Genomic DNA, 15,681 nt, shown 5'->3' with positions numbered 1-15,681 from the left:
TAGTGTTCAAGGCCTCAAACCTGTTCCTGAGATGGTTCTGAAATTCAAGTGGGATAGACTCAAAGTCATATTTTGGTTTCTGTGGATTTGGTTTCATTTTCCTAAGCTTCAGCTTGAACTTGCACATAAGTAGTTAGTGGTCTGTTGTACAATCAGCACCTGGGTAATTTTCACAGCTGATATTGAGCTTCTCCAGTGCTTCTTTCCACAGATGTAATCAATCTGATTCCTATGCATACCAACCGGTGAGATATACATATATAACCTGCATTTATGTTTCTTATAAAACATATTTGCAACAAATAAGTCACTGATTGAGCAAAATTCAGTAATTCTATCTCTAGTTTCATTTCTGTCACTAAGTCCATATTTTCCAACTACTGATTCTTCTTCTCTGTTTTATGCATCTTGATTGCATATTCGATCGATCTTTGAGTAGATCTTAACTCTGCCACTGATAACACTTTTTGACATGCAGCTGCCACCCCTGTCCATCTCTGTGACTATGCCTACCTCTTAAATATGCACCTGTAAATCAACACCTTGGGGCATGGCCCTCCCTCTCTTTTGTAAACTGATAACCTAGGGCTGGGTTCCCTGGCAGCCCGGCCTACTCCGTTGCCTATTTATAGCAGAATTCATCAAATAAATTTGGGCTTGATCAGAATTCTTTGTCTTGCCCCAATCTCTCGTGTCCCTGCTCCTCCTTTAATCCACACAGGTTCCACTCTAGAACACGTATGAACCCGCAGGTCGGTTTCAGCCGGCGATTACAGCAGAGAAGTAGGCCAACACAAAGGGTCCTCAGAAAACACCACTTCACCCCACAGGTAAACGGGAAGGACTCAAGGCTGTGTGGAAATCGCTGGGGCCTTAGAGCCACAGGCCCTCGAGCCAAGAAAAAGAAAAACAATCTGTATACCAGTTCCACAGGACACGTTACCCTCACTTTGGAAACATTACCACTAAACTTAAGAGACACTGGTCACAGCATAAGGAAATGTCAGCAGCCGATGTGTTTGGAATCACAAAAGCCAAGAAAGCTTCAAATGCAAGCTACCAGATCAAGGGTTGGACAATGGGAGATAAATGTTGAAGAGAGTGGGTAGAAGTGGAGGGGTGTCCTGGTGGAGGGTGGAGATGGGAAATAAGTGGGTCAAGACTATTGGGCCAAGGACAAGGACAACACTGAATCTAATGTTTAACTCCACAATAAGGGATATATCTTTTACTTTTCTATAAAATGCTTGTCTGTCAAATACTGCTCTAAATCTGAACATTCAGATTAAGACCGACTAGGAGGAAGGATTGGCCATCCACTTGTGAAATGGCAGACCTCTGAAAACCCTATGTACAACAGAACACACACAGACACTGATACAGATTGCATTAAAAAAACAAAAAGATTCCCACAACTGAGCAAACTGACAACACCACGATAGATGGAGAAGAGTCTGAGATTGTTAACAATTTCAGCTTGCTCAGCATCATAACCAACACTCTTGGCATATCAAAAGTCAAATTGCATTGGGAAAATCTGCTGTCGAGGCCTTTTCCAGACTGCTAAAGGGTGACAATATCAGTCTGGAGACTAAAGAGTGTCTGATCCAGGCCATGGTGTTTGCAATTCCTTGCTATGCATCAGATAGCTAGACAATGACTAAGGGTGACAAAAGACAATTAAATGCTTTTGAGTTGTGGTGCAAGAGAAAGCATTGAATATACCATGGACTGCCAAGTGAATAAACAGGTCTGTCCCGGACTGGGTGAAACCAAGTTTCTCCTTGGAGGCAAGGATTTTGAAATTCAATCTCACATACTTTATGTTTCCAGGAGGATGTCAAGGGTAAAGAGACAGTGCAGGAGATGAAGGCCCTGGATAAGATGGAATGACACGGTAGCTGGAATAATGGAAGCAGGTGTGTTGAAGGCAATAAGAGTGGCGCAGGACAGGGCAGAGTTTAGAGCTATTGTGCATAGTGTCACTGACTCGCAGTCGACATGGGGGCATTAAGAACAAAATACCATAGATATGTCTGATTTAGGCCAAGGTCCTTTTAATCATGTGCTATACAGTTGAGAGCTGGACAATAAATAAGGATAACAGAAGAATAATCTATGCCTTTGAGACGTTGTGTAGGAGAAGAGTACTGAATATTTTATGGACTACCAAAAGAACAAAGACATAAATCTTGGAGAATGTGCAGCCATAGTGCTTATTAGAGGCATGGCAGTACATCCTGCAGGAGGAAATTGCCTTTTCTTCTCTTACATAGCAGCTGGTGGATTTGAACCATGTGCCTTCTGTATTATAATGCATCTCTTTATCACCAGGGCACCAGAGCTTTATATTATACTTCTATTAAGAAGCTATTTTTAGTAAAAGTTTATTATAATTACAGGAAAATTAAGATGCTTTGACAAAATATGTTTACAGTAGCTTATGTTGTTTTTGTTATGTACCATCCAGTCACTTGCGACTCATAGTATCCTATGTACAACAGCCCTGAAATCTGCTCTATCCTGTGCCAACTTTATTGTCTCCAACACACCTACCCTAATTACCCCAGTCACTGTGTCAATGGTCTCCCTCTTTTTCTCCATCTCTGTACCCTTCCAAGCATGATATCCAAAGTATGCCAGACAAAGCTTCAGAATCCTTGCCTCCAAGGAGCAGGCTGGCTTCACTCTCTCTAGGATAAACCTGTTTGTTCTCCTGGCAGTCCATGGTATATTCAAAACTCTTCTCCAGCACCACAGCTCAAAAGCACCAATTCTCTTCCTATCATCCCTAGTCATTGTCCAGCTATCTGATGCATATCAAGCAATTGTGAAGACTATGTCCTGGATCAGATGCATCTTAGTCTCCATACAATATCACATGCATGCAAGATTCTGCTGAAAATCGTCCAAAAAAGACTGGAGCAGCACATCAACAGAGAAATGCCAGATGTGCAGGTGGGGTTTAGAAGACACCTTGATACTAGGGATATTATAGCTAACGATAGATGAATCTTGACTGAAAACAGAAAGAACTAGAGGAATGTCTGTGTTTCCTTGACTATGCAAAAGTGTTTGACTGTGTGGATATCACAATAAACTGTGGCTGACTCTGAGAAGAAAAGGAATCCCAGAATATTTGATTGTGCTTATGCAAAACCTATACTTGAACCAGGAGGCAGTTGTCAGAACAGAGCAGGGAGACACTGCATGGCTAAAAATTGGGAAGAGTGTGCACCAGCGAGGTATTCTGTTTCCAGCTTCATGGATGACCTGTTCTGCATATAGATTGAAAAGTTATGCTGATGAGTCTTCCTCCAATCCTTATGCTACAGTCCTCCTGAGGACTCCTAGGAGAACAAATAGGTTCATTCTGGAGAAGATGAAACCAGGCTGCTCCTTGGAGGCAAGAATTTTTAAACTCCGACTGATATACTTAGGGCATGTTTCAAGGAGAGACCAGTCCTTGGAAAGAGACATTATGCTTGGAAGAGTGGAGGGATAGAGCAAGAGAGGAACACCCTGGATGAGATGGATTCACTCATTGAGTGGGGTAAAGGGGGTAGGTGTGTCGAAGACAATGAGGTTGACTCAAGATAGAACAGGGTTCAGAGCTGTTGTGCATAGGGTCCCAAGTAACTTGAAAAAGTAACAATAAAAACACCTACATATAAACTGTGGAAGTGTTACAATAACTGTCTCTATTTTACTTACCCTTAAAATATGACCAAAAAATCCAATATGGAAAATAATGCACAGTTGTATTAGATATGTCCCAGCTTACAGCCTGGAGATAATTTCCAGGCCAGGGCACAAGGAGAACCCGGTAGAAATGTAGCAGAGGGTGTCAAAGAGACAAAGACGACAGAGACCTACAGGTCAGAGCCAGAGAAAAGAATGCTATCCAGAAAGAGATACTGGGATCTGAAGATGCCCATCTTCCATCATATCACCACCAAGGACTCAGGCAATGAGCTTCAAAACCGCCCCAAATTAAAGGAAGAAATTATTAAAGGCAACAGCATCTAATGAATATGCAAGGCCCCAGAATATTGCCTATTCCCAGCTTGCTAAATTCTCATTCGTAGAATCTCTCCTAACTCACAGGGTATTAGTAGAGGATTCACAAGAGTTTGTCTCTGTAGAAAATAGGTGGGATCAGACTTCCATAACCTATCTTTCAGGTTGTCATATTGTGGTAGCCTGCATGTTGCTATGATGCAGGAAACTCTTCCACCAATATTGCAAACATCAGTAGGACTTTTTACAGCCAGGTGTGTATTATCTACTAACCAAAGTAAGCTTTGGTTTACTTACTAATCTGTAGAGAACAATTTCACATGCGTTTCACTACAACTTTGATTTTTGTATGTACTAAAATGAAGCTAATTTCTATTTAATGTTCCCAAACAATTTCAGTGAAGTGATAAAGTGACGCTGTTAAGTATGTTTTCAAGTAACCTATAAGCAACGCCTTATTAAGTTGGAATAATTTAGTCTGCACACAGTAAATTATAAAATTCAATGTTTGTGAATAGAAATTTCAGAATGATAGTATCATAACACTGTATGTGTACTTATTTCTAACAAAGGACCTCCTTTACCCATTCCCCTAAAAAAATCCATACAATATGATTAGCTGTAACATTTTGTAAAGTCTTTGGGGATTTTCTAGGGAAACAAGAGCAATTTTTTTTTCTTTCTTACTAATTGCATGCCATATATTTTCTTTTTCCTATTGCACTTCTAGAACTTTCAGATCATGTAATCCCCAATTTTAACGTGTTCGATTTACAACTAGCTACATTCTATGTCCTGAGAGTTACCTTTCAACTTACTCTAGCTAAAAAATATTTTTTCTTTCTAAATGAAAAGAAAAAAATGTTCTTAACTTTGTCTCCATGAAAGTGTTAACATAAGGCTAAAATGCAATAATCAAAGCCCACCAAAAATATTAAAGTGTCAATGACTAGGAAAGAATTGATGCCTTTGAGCTGTGGTGTTGGAGAAGAGTATAGAATATACCATGGACTGCCAGGAGAACAAACAGATTCATCCTTGAGAGGGTGATACTAGGCTGCTCCTTGGAGGCAAGGATTCTGAGACTTCTCTGACATACTTTGGGCATGTTACAAGGAGGAACCAGTCCTTGGAGAGGGACATCATGCTTAGAAGCGTGGAGGGACAGTGCAAGAGAGGAAGGCCCTCTATTGATTCAGTGACTGGGGTAGATCTCAGACAATAATATTGGCACAGGATAGAGCAAGTCAGGGCTATCATACTTAGGGTCACTATGAGTCATAAGGGACTCAATAGCACATAACAACAACAAACAACAATGGATGGAGCTGGTATTTACCAGGTGCCAAGAGAAGTCAGATAAAGACATCCTCTGGTGGCCTAGTGGATAAGGAGTTGTGCTGCCAAACACAAAAGGCAAGTGGTTAGAATTCACCCTGTTATGCTAAAGAAAGTAGGCAATTTCCTCCTGTGATTTATAGTCTCTGAAAATCTGCTTAAGGGACTTACCAACACATAACAACAACACCCTTATGAGGTATTTGTGGTTGATTGGTAGAATTCTCCCACTCCAAGTCAGAGACCTAAGTTTATATTTCATGTACAGCAACCACCTCTCTGTCAGTGGAGTCTTCCATGTTGCTGTGATGCTGAAAGTTTGGTGGAGTTTTTATACTAAAATAGATTAGGAAGAAAAAGCTGATGATGGACTTGTGAAAATCAACAAGTGTAAACATTGAGATCAACCATGAGAATGACGAAGGACCAGGAAGCATGTGGAAATCACCATGAGTCATAGTTAATGCCACTACAGTTACGAACAGCATGGATCCTACTGGAATTCATATATCTCTGCAGAGTTTTCATCCTTTGTGGCTGAAACCAGAGAAAGTTGACTGAGGGCTGGAGACCACCCTGTGACTTTGTTTTCATAGAGGTGAGGAAAGTGGCGAGGCAAATTCTCAAGTGTTCCTGTTTTAGGGGTTTGGCTCCATGATATTTCAGAGGTTTCTTGCTCTTTTTAAAATATGTTCACACTCTTCAAATCTACAGACTTCAGAAAGATGAGGGGAGGAAGCAGTGAGAAAGATTATTTCAGAAGCAATTCCTCTGTAAGAGAAAGCTGAAAACTAAATTGGGTACAGATGAAAATATCTCAATCTTGCAAAATTAATCTTGACACAAGCTCTGCAGCAGAATTGCTCCAAAGGTTTTTCCTTTCTTATTGTCCACTTATTTTTCTGAAAAGCCTCCTTCTGAAATCCTGTATCTTAAACTAGTATATATTGTAATTGTCCTAAATGCATTCCAACAGGACATGTTTTGCCTGAGGGCTATGATTAAACAGGCTCCCTGGAATTTATGTTTACCTGCTTTTACTGTTGTTAGATGTTGTGGAGTTGAGTATGACTCATAGTGACCCTCTGAAGAAAAGATCTGAACCTGGCCCTGCCCTGTCCCATCTTCATCATCCCTTATAATATACTCATGTCCATCACATGGTAAAGCACTGATGGTTCAGAAAGATTCAGGTGCAGGCAGAAAGACTCAAATTTGTAAGATGGCAGCAAGCTAAAATGAAGTGAATTTGAAAAACTACAGAAAGGGAGCTTCAGTATACCAGAATTTTATTCAGTAAAATTCTTAAAACAAAGAAGACCATAGAATTTCAGCAAGCTAAGGGATAGTGTTTGACTCAAATCCGTGGTGGGTGACTCTAATTTGTGACCCTAAGGCCTATTTTTCGTTGTTTTTGTTCAAACAGTCTTTTAGGTCGTATAGCCCTGGCATGTCCACTTGCCATACAGAGGTAACTTGTGGTCGCTGTGAAGATGAACACTGTGAAACTGATGTGTCAAATGTGATAACAGTTACCATGGTGAGCAGTGTTTGGTGGAGCTCGCCAGTTGAAACAAGCTTGGAAGGAAGAGTGGCATCCACTTCCGTAAATAGCTTGCCTCTGGAAACCCTATGAACCTGGAGAAAGGACATCACGCACAGAAGTGTCAAGGACTTTCGTTCATAGGGTGGCTATGAGTCGCCTATGACTCAATGGCACTTAACAACAACAACAACAAGGGATAGTGTTTGGGGATCTAGTCTCATGGGACTTAAAAACCAAAACTTAATTGCACTAGTTGATTCTGGCTGTTAGAGACCCAACATGTATCAGAGTAGAATTATGCTAAAACATTTCCAACAGCTAAGTTTTCAGAATGTGTAACATCAGGATTAGAAGAAGATTCATCAACAATCTGCGTTATGCAGATGACACAACCCTGCTTACTGAAACTGAGGAGGACCTGAAATACTTGCTGCAGAAGGTCAAAGACTGCAGCCTTCAATATGGATTGAAGCTCAACATCAAGAAAACAAAAATTCTCACCACTGGGCAGATTGGCAGCATCAGGATGGATAGTGAAGAGATTGAGATTGTTAACAACTTTAGTTTACTTGGCTCCACAGTCAGAACTCTTGGCCTCAGCAGCCAGGAAATTAAAAGACTTATTGTGATGGGAAAGTCTGCTGTTAGGGACCTCTCAAGAGTCCTGAAGAGCAATGGCATCACTCTGGAGACTAAGGTGCACCTGATACAGGCCATGGTCTTTGTAATCACTTGTTATGCATCAGAGAGTCGGACAATGACTAGGGAGGATAGAAGGTGAATTGATGCCTTTGAACTGTGGTGTCGGAGAAGACTATTGAATATACCATGGACTGCTAAGAAAACGAACATGTTCGTCCTAGAGAAGATTAAGTCAGGCTGCTCCTTGGAGGCAAGTTTCGTCTGACATACTTTGGACATGTTTCAAGGAAGGACCAGTCCTTGGAGAGGGACATCATGCTTTGGAGGGTGTAAGGAGAGTGCAGGAAAGGAAGACCTTCTATGAAGTGGATTGATTCAGTGATTGGGGTAATTGGGGTGGGTGTGTCAGAAACAGTGAGGTTGGCACAGGACAGAGCAGGGTTTTGGGCTGTTGTACATAGGGTCTCTATGAGTCGCAGGTGACTCGATGGCACATAAAAACAAGTTTTCAGAAGTAGGTTATCAGGACTTTCTTTTGAGGCACCTCTAGTTTAGTCACAAACTTTCAGCGTTTCAGTTAGCAATTGAGTTAGCACTTACTAGTACTACCCAGGAATTCTTCACAGAACTCTTTCCAATCCAAAATGCTAATTCACCTCTAATATCCACCAAAGAACTCCAGTTTCCAAAGTCAACCAAATCTAAAAACCTGAAACTCCTAAAACTCTAAAACTCCTGTTTGTTCCAGCTATCTACAGTTACCGTCCTCAGTCAAAAAGGCTGTTTCTGTAGGTGCATTCTTCAAGCACGTCATATAATCTATTAGAACAATGCTCTTTTTTAAAGAGAAGTATTTCATTTTCATAAAAATGTGTGTTCACCATATTTAATCAATCAGTCTGATTGACAACAGCAATAGTTGAATCTTGGAGCAAATGCCATTAACTCACTCTTATTCTAGCTTCATTTTCAATTAAATCCATGCGTAAAAAACATAATGTGCTGCTAACGCAATGTAATAAAACCTCAACTGAAATGCACACCAACACAGGAGAAAGTGTTAACCTTAAGTAAGGGAAAAGTTAACCTCAAAATCACTTTTGGACCCCAGGCACTGAAATTTTATTGGTAAGAGATGCATTCTCTCACTATACCGAATATCAATGGACCAAACTAATGGAATACATGCAAAACATAGTAATAATCTCTAATGTTACATTTTCCAAAATCTAGCAGAAACTGCATTTATAAATGGTCTAGAAATCATCCTTGAAACTGACTGTATTTCTATGAAATGCATCATTTGTGTCATGGGCAATAAATTAGAATTTTAGCAGCTTTTAAAAATGGTGATACAGACTGCATAAAGATGGTATATTGCTGGTTGTCACAGAGTGAACCAGCAGTTTTTAATGGTTCATAAAGGGGTAAAGGTTAAAACAACTATGAGATATCATCTCACCCCAGTCAAAATAGCAAAATTTAACAGAACAGCAAGCAACAAATGCTGGCGAGGTTGTGGAGAAACTGGAACCCTGATTCACTGTTGGTGGGAGTGTAAAATGGTGCAACCCCTGTGGAAAGCAGTATGGCGCTTTCTCAAAAAGTTGCAAATAGAGATACCATTTGACCCAGCAATTCCACTACTGGGAATATACCCTGAAGAGACCATAGCTGACATCCAAGCAGATATATGCACACCCATGTTTATTGCAGCTTTGTTCACAATAGCAAGGAGTTGGAAACAACCTAAGTGCCCATCAACAAACGAATGGCTAGAGAAGCTGTGGTATATTCGCACAATGGAATACTATGCTGCATTAAAAAACAAGGAACTCATGCAATATTATTCAAAATGGTTGACTCTGGAGAACATTATGCTGAGTGAAATATCCCAGTCACAAAAGGACAAATATTACATGATGCCACTGTTGTAGAATGGGACTGTCCTTGGGGCTGGGGAGAGACTGAGTAAGATGGGTTCAATAATGTGTACTGCACTGAAACAGAGGAGGGAGAGAACCGTTTAAAAGAGACATGTAACTGGGTATTTCTGTCATCACAGGAGACTAGAGCGAGGGCTGCATGGTGGAGGGGACCTGGGGGAGGGTTTGTAAAACAATGAAAGAATCTTTTCTTTTACTTTTCCATAATTTTTGACTCATGTCCTTATAACTTGTTAGTTAAATTTGTGTCTTCTAGGTTGCAACACCCCCATGATACATCTTCAAGGATATGAACATGTACGGCTAATCACAATCAATAACAGTGCATCTAAATTCCAAAATCAATCTCCATAGTAGTCTATGTGTTTCCTACTGCCAAAGGGGCCCTTTAGAGTAGTGAGAGAAGATCTTCACCCTGAAACCCACAGCGTCCCTTTTCAGCAGGAAGTAGCTAAGAGAATACGCCATCCCCTTTTCCTTATGAATCAGGGTGAAGTCTCTCTCAGGGAGGAGTGATAGGGAATGGCAAAGGACACACTGACAAAGGAGATTAATCAGAACTGACTTTGACAAGCACTGTGGCAATTGGACAATTAAAACAGACATTCGGATGGCGGGGGAAGAAGAACAAACTGGGGAGGAGGGTAGAGAGAATGGTGCAGCAATGAAGGAATGAAAACCCAAAATCCCTGTAAATGTTCATTAAAACTAATAAAATTTAATAACAATAAAAAAGAGGGTAAAGGTGACAGGTGACCCAATTTAGCAGTACCAGAAACAGAACCCAATGACTGTACTTAACTTCTGAACTCCAAGTTTCAAACCAAGGTAAGTTCATGCACTTCCTCAGTTCTGCCATTCTTAAAAAAACTTGAAATAGGCAGCAGAGATATGAATCCTTGGATGAGGCATGAAGCCATAGTCTTAATCAGTAAGCAAAACCTGAGACCAAATGTTTAGACTCAAGCAGAGGGTTTTATAAGTATTAGGATGGTAGCAAAGAATAGCAAGTGAAGAGAGTTGGGCCCAATAAAGGTTTTCTTCATACTACTTTCTCTTTAATATTTTTTCTTGGTATGAAAAGCCTGTTTCTTAAGGTAAACTCCTAAACTTTCTTGAATTAAGACTATAAATCTACAAGTCTGAGGTCAACATATAAAAGATAATGGCAGAATAATTTCTCTCAAGGATCCTATGCATAATTGCACATTATGGTTAAACAGCAAGTTCACAAAATCCTATAGATGTCAAGATTATTTAACAAAGAGATACAGAAACTTACATACATATTTTTTGTATGTTGTTATGTACCATCAAGTTGCCTGTGACTCATAGCGACCCTATGTACATTAGCTCTGCACTCTGCCCTATCCTGAGCCAATCTCATTGTCTCCAACAGACCTAATTCCATTGCTCATCACTGACTCAATCCATCTCATTCTGGGCCTTCCTTTCCTGCACTGTCCCTCCACCTTCCAAGCATGATGTCCTTCCTTCACCAAGTACCGGTATCCCCCGGCCACGTGCCCAAAGAATGTCTCACAGAGTTTCAGAATCTTTGCCTCCAGGAAGCAGCTTGGTTTCACCCTCTCCAGGTAAGATCTGTTTGTTCTTCTAGCAGTCCACGGTATATTCAACAATCTTCTCCAGCACCATAACTCACAGGCATTAATCCTTCTTCAATTATCTTTAGTTATTGTCTAATAACTAAGATTCATAGCAAGCAATTTCAAAGACCATGGCCTTGATCAGGCACACCTTAGGACATTGTAAATCTTCAGGACCCTAGAGAGGTCCCTGAGAGCAATTTTTTTTAATTTCCTGGCTTTTGGTACCAAGAGTGTTGGCTGTGGAACCAAGCAAGCTGAGGTTATCAACAATCTCAATCTCTTCTCTGTCCATCCTGAAGCTGCCAACTGGTCCTGTGGTGAGAATATTTGTTTTCTTGATGTTGAACTTCAGTCCATAAAAAAGACAAGATACTTGATCTTCTGCAGCAAATGCCTCTTGTCCTCTTCAGTTTCAACAAGCAAGGTTGTGTCATCTGTAGGTTGCCACAGGTTGTTGAGTCTTCCTCCAATCCTAATGCAACATTCCTCCTCATAAAGTCCAGCTTCCCAAATGATCTGTTCTACACATAGATTGTATATAGATTGAAAAAATCTGGAGATAGGATGCATCCCTGATGCACACTTTTCTTGATCCTATGTCATACAGTGTTTCCCCGCTCTGTTCTCACAACTCTTCCTGACCCAAGTATAGGCTTCTCATGAGCACACTTAAGTATTCTAGGATCCCCGTTCTTCTCAAGCTTAGCCACAATTTGTTGTAATCCACAAATACCTTTGCATAGACAATGAAACACAGACATTCCTCTGGTACTCTTTGCTTTCAGCCAAGATCCATCTAATTTTGATTCTGATGTCCCTAGTGCCACAATCTCTTCTAAACCTGGCCTGCATATTTGGCAGTTCTCTGCTGAGTTACTGTTCCAGTCGTTTCTGGATCATCTTCAGCAGGGTCTAGCTTGTATGTTATGTTAGTGATTTTGTTTCATAATTTCCACACTCTGTTATATCACCTTTTTATGGAATGGGAATAAATACAGATCTCCTCTAGTCAATTGGCCAGGTAGTTGCCCTCTAGATTTCTTGGCATAACCTGATGAGCACGTCCAGGGCAGCATCTGTCATTTGTCAATTTATATTCCATAAATTCTTGGGGCCTTGTTTTTTGCCAATCCCTTCAGAGTAGCTTGAACTTCCTCCTTCATCACCATAGGCCCATGATCATATGTAGTTTCATGAAATTATTCTCTGTCAGCCAATTGTTTTTGGTATAGTGCCTCAGTGTACTCCTTTCATCTTCTTTTGATGCTTCCTGTGTTGTTCAACGTTCTGTCTTCAGCATCCTTAAATATGGTACCTTGAGGCTTGAATTTATTTTTCAGTTCCCTCAGCTTAAGAAATGCCAAGCAAGTTTGTCCTTTTTTTTTTAATTTTCTGACTCCAGCTTCTGCATGTTTCGCTTTATTTTGTCTTCCTGTGCTGCCTTTTGCAATCTTCTGTTCAGCTTCTTCACTTCTTGATTTCTTCCCTTAGCTTTGGATTTTGGGGGTTGTAATGCAATATTCCAAGTATCTTCTGACATAATATAGGTTTTCTAGTATAGTGTGAGATTTTCAAGTTGTCAGTCAACATGAGAGTTAATGTGCTCTTCAAAAATTAGGAAATTACAAAGTCTGTAGCAGGTCTACAGAATATTCTTTTAGAATGTTTGAGAGAGCAACTTCAGTTATAGAATATTTTTAGTTTTGTGCATGTTAGAGTTCTATAATGTGGCTGATGGTAGAACAAGCAGTCAGAGTTAAAAGCATATGCAGTTAGTATATCAACTTTTACATATGGATATTGTCGTTGTTGTAGTTTACCATTGAGTCAGAACCGACCACTAGCTGTGGGTTGTCAGAAGCAGTGACTTGCAAGGGAGGAAATTATCAATCCTTCTCTTGTGAAGCACTAGTGGATTCCTGCCACACCAGCTCCAAGGGAGTCTGCGTGACAAAATCACCGACTGAGGTGAAAACTTCAAGGAAGTCAGCCTCTCGGAACGTGTGCTTTCTCCATGATCATTCTTGGCCTTTCTGTAATTTCTCTTCTATTGTCTCTTTGTGTTTTCTATGTGTGACAGGGGGAAAGAGCTGTGTTCTTTACACGAAGTGTTTTCACTAAAAGTTTGTTAGATGTTTCCAGGAAGGAACTAAATGGAGGTGATGACTTTAATATGCGAACATTACCTCCGGTTTTTTTAGCATTACTAAAACTCCTTCAAAGAATAAAACAAACAAAAAAAAATTTTTTAAAAGAATAAAACCAACCCTTGCCCCCACCATGAGAATACCAGGTGGAAGAATTGTTTATCTATTAGGTAATGGCTGTTTGTGGCAGCCCTCTATTGGGGGAGGCCCTTACAGAATTCCAGAGCCTACAGATAAACCTCTTCCATATACTGGAGAATATTATGAATTCAATGCAAAATACCCTGATGATTTTTTGCCTTGGGATATATTTTTCAAAAGGTTTGAAAGTGACCAGAGGGAAGATGTTATGAGAGGTATGGGTGGTAAAATAAATCATGAAACGTGAGATTGGGATGATGAATTTAGGAGATATTCTGACCCAAAACATCCTTTGTATGAACCTAAACCCCCTTTATTGAGGTAGAAATCACCCCTGAAATAATGAAAGACGTAAAAGTGTTGTCTCTTGAATGGAAATAAATAATATTGTAAATTCAGCTAAAAATGTAAAATGTATCAGTTTAAATTTAAAAAGTAACTTTTTTACTTTGTAACTTTGTAACCCAAACAAGTTGGAGAACAGGTTTAAGAAAATGTTTAAGGAAAAAGCCATTGTCTACCAAGCTCTCCAATTACCAAGGAACCGTGACCATAAAGAATAGCTGTCCATGCTCTCCAATTACCAAGGAACCATGATCATAAAAAATAGCTGTGTGCAAGAAAATAATGTAAACATTATTCTTCTTTTTGGTTTTTTTTTCTGGCTGTTGATTAAGCCCCTAATTGTAAAAGTGGGATATAAATGTATCATGCTAAATGCAATAAGCAGGAAGAAGAAGAATGAGAATGAGAATGACTTAGAATTAAAATCATCAGATCACTTGACTGTGTGTCTTGTGTTTTTTCACCATCCCTCCGCCAAACTTCTACCCACCTTCGTGTTCCCTCTTCGAGACCCTAGACTCCAGGCTTCCAGCCCCTGAGTGCAGCAGCCCGCGGCAGATTCCAACCATGTGCCTTCAGGATTGCAGCACAGATTCTTACCACTAATATGAACTGTCTTGGATCTGTGTGGAATGTAGAAGATTAAAGATGATTAGAAAGAATACATTCAGAGTTACACAAAGACTTTTTAAAGTGAAGAGCAACGATGCCAGTGTGGAGACTACAGTGTGCCTGATTCAGGTCATGGTCTTTTCAATTACTTGCTGTGCTTCAGAAAACTGGACAATGACTAATGATGACAGAAGGAGAATTGATGCCTTTGAGTTGTGGTGCTGGAGAAGAGTATTGAATATACCATGGGTGGCTAGGAGAACAAACAAGTTCATCCTTAGTTTTGGTGAAAATGATGCATTGAAAACTTGCAGTGTTTGTATTACAGAATATACCGAAGGCAACAAACTCCGTAAACTACCTTGTTCTCATGAATACCATGTTCACTGCATCGATCGCTGGTTATCTGAGAATTCTACCTGTCCTATATGTCGCAGAGCAGTCTTAGCTTCTGGTAACAGAGAGAGTGTTGTGTAATTAAGATCTGGACTCTCATCTATATAACTGGTGTAGTGATGGGCACACAATAATCACCTGCTTTATATGTCCACTTTTTGAGTGGTGCTTAAATGTAAAGTAACCTGAGTTGAATTATTGTTTTCTGAATGAATTACTGTCCTTCCTCCAATTTCTGTTCCAGAATAAAAGGAAATCTTTAAAAAGCAAAAAAAAAAAAAAGTTCAGCCTTGAGAGGGTGAAACCAGGCTGCTCCTTGGAGGCAAGGATTCTGAAGCTTCATCTGACATACTTTGGACATGTTACAAGGAGAGGCCAGTCCTTGGAGAGGGATGTCATGGTTGGGAGGGTAGAAGCCCAGTGCAAGAGAGAAAGACCCTAGATGAGATGAATTGATTCAATTACTGGGGTACTGATGGTAGGTGTGTCAGAGACAGTACGATAATAGAGTCACTATGAGTAGCAAGCTACTTGATGGCACATAACAAGAATTAGCAATTAGCCCCAGGATTACATATGCATATTTGCCTCCAACTCTGCTTAGAAAACGGTTCTCTGCTCCTTCCACAATCAAGATCAAGTGCTTCTCAGCCAAGACTTTCGGCTTGACTTCTCTTTATGGGTTTTAGAGATGCAAGAAACATCAGAGTTATTTGTAGACAAATGGAAAGAGGCTAAGGGAAAGGATTTATCTTGGCATGACAAGAATTTTTAGATGGCTACTAAGAAATACTAAGGCGCATTGCCATGGGAAAGTCTGCTGTTAGGGACCTCTCCAAAGTACGTAAGAGCAATGGTGTCTCTCTGGAGACTAAGGTGCGTCTGATACAGGCCATGGTCTTCGCAATCACTTGTTATGCATCAGAGAGTTGGACAAT

This window comes from Elephantulus edwardii, unplaced genomic scaffold, assembly GCF_000299155.1.
Source record: "Elephantulus edwardii isolate Elephantulus edwardi_28Jun2011 unplaced genomic scaffold, EleEdw1.0 scaffold00457, whole genome shotgun sequence".
NCBI lineage: Eukaryota > Metazoa > Chordata > Mammalia > Macroscelidea > Macroscelididae > Elephantulus > Elephantulus edwardii.
Note: the sequence above shows the minus strand (reverse complement) of the source record.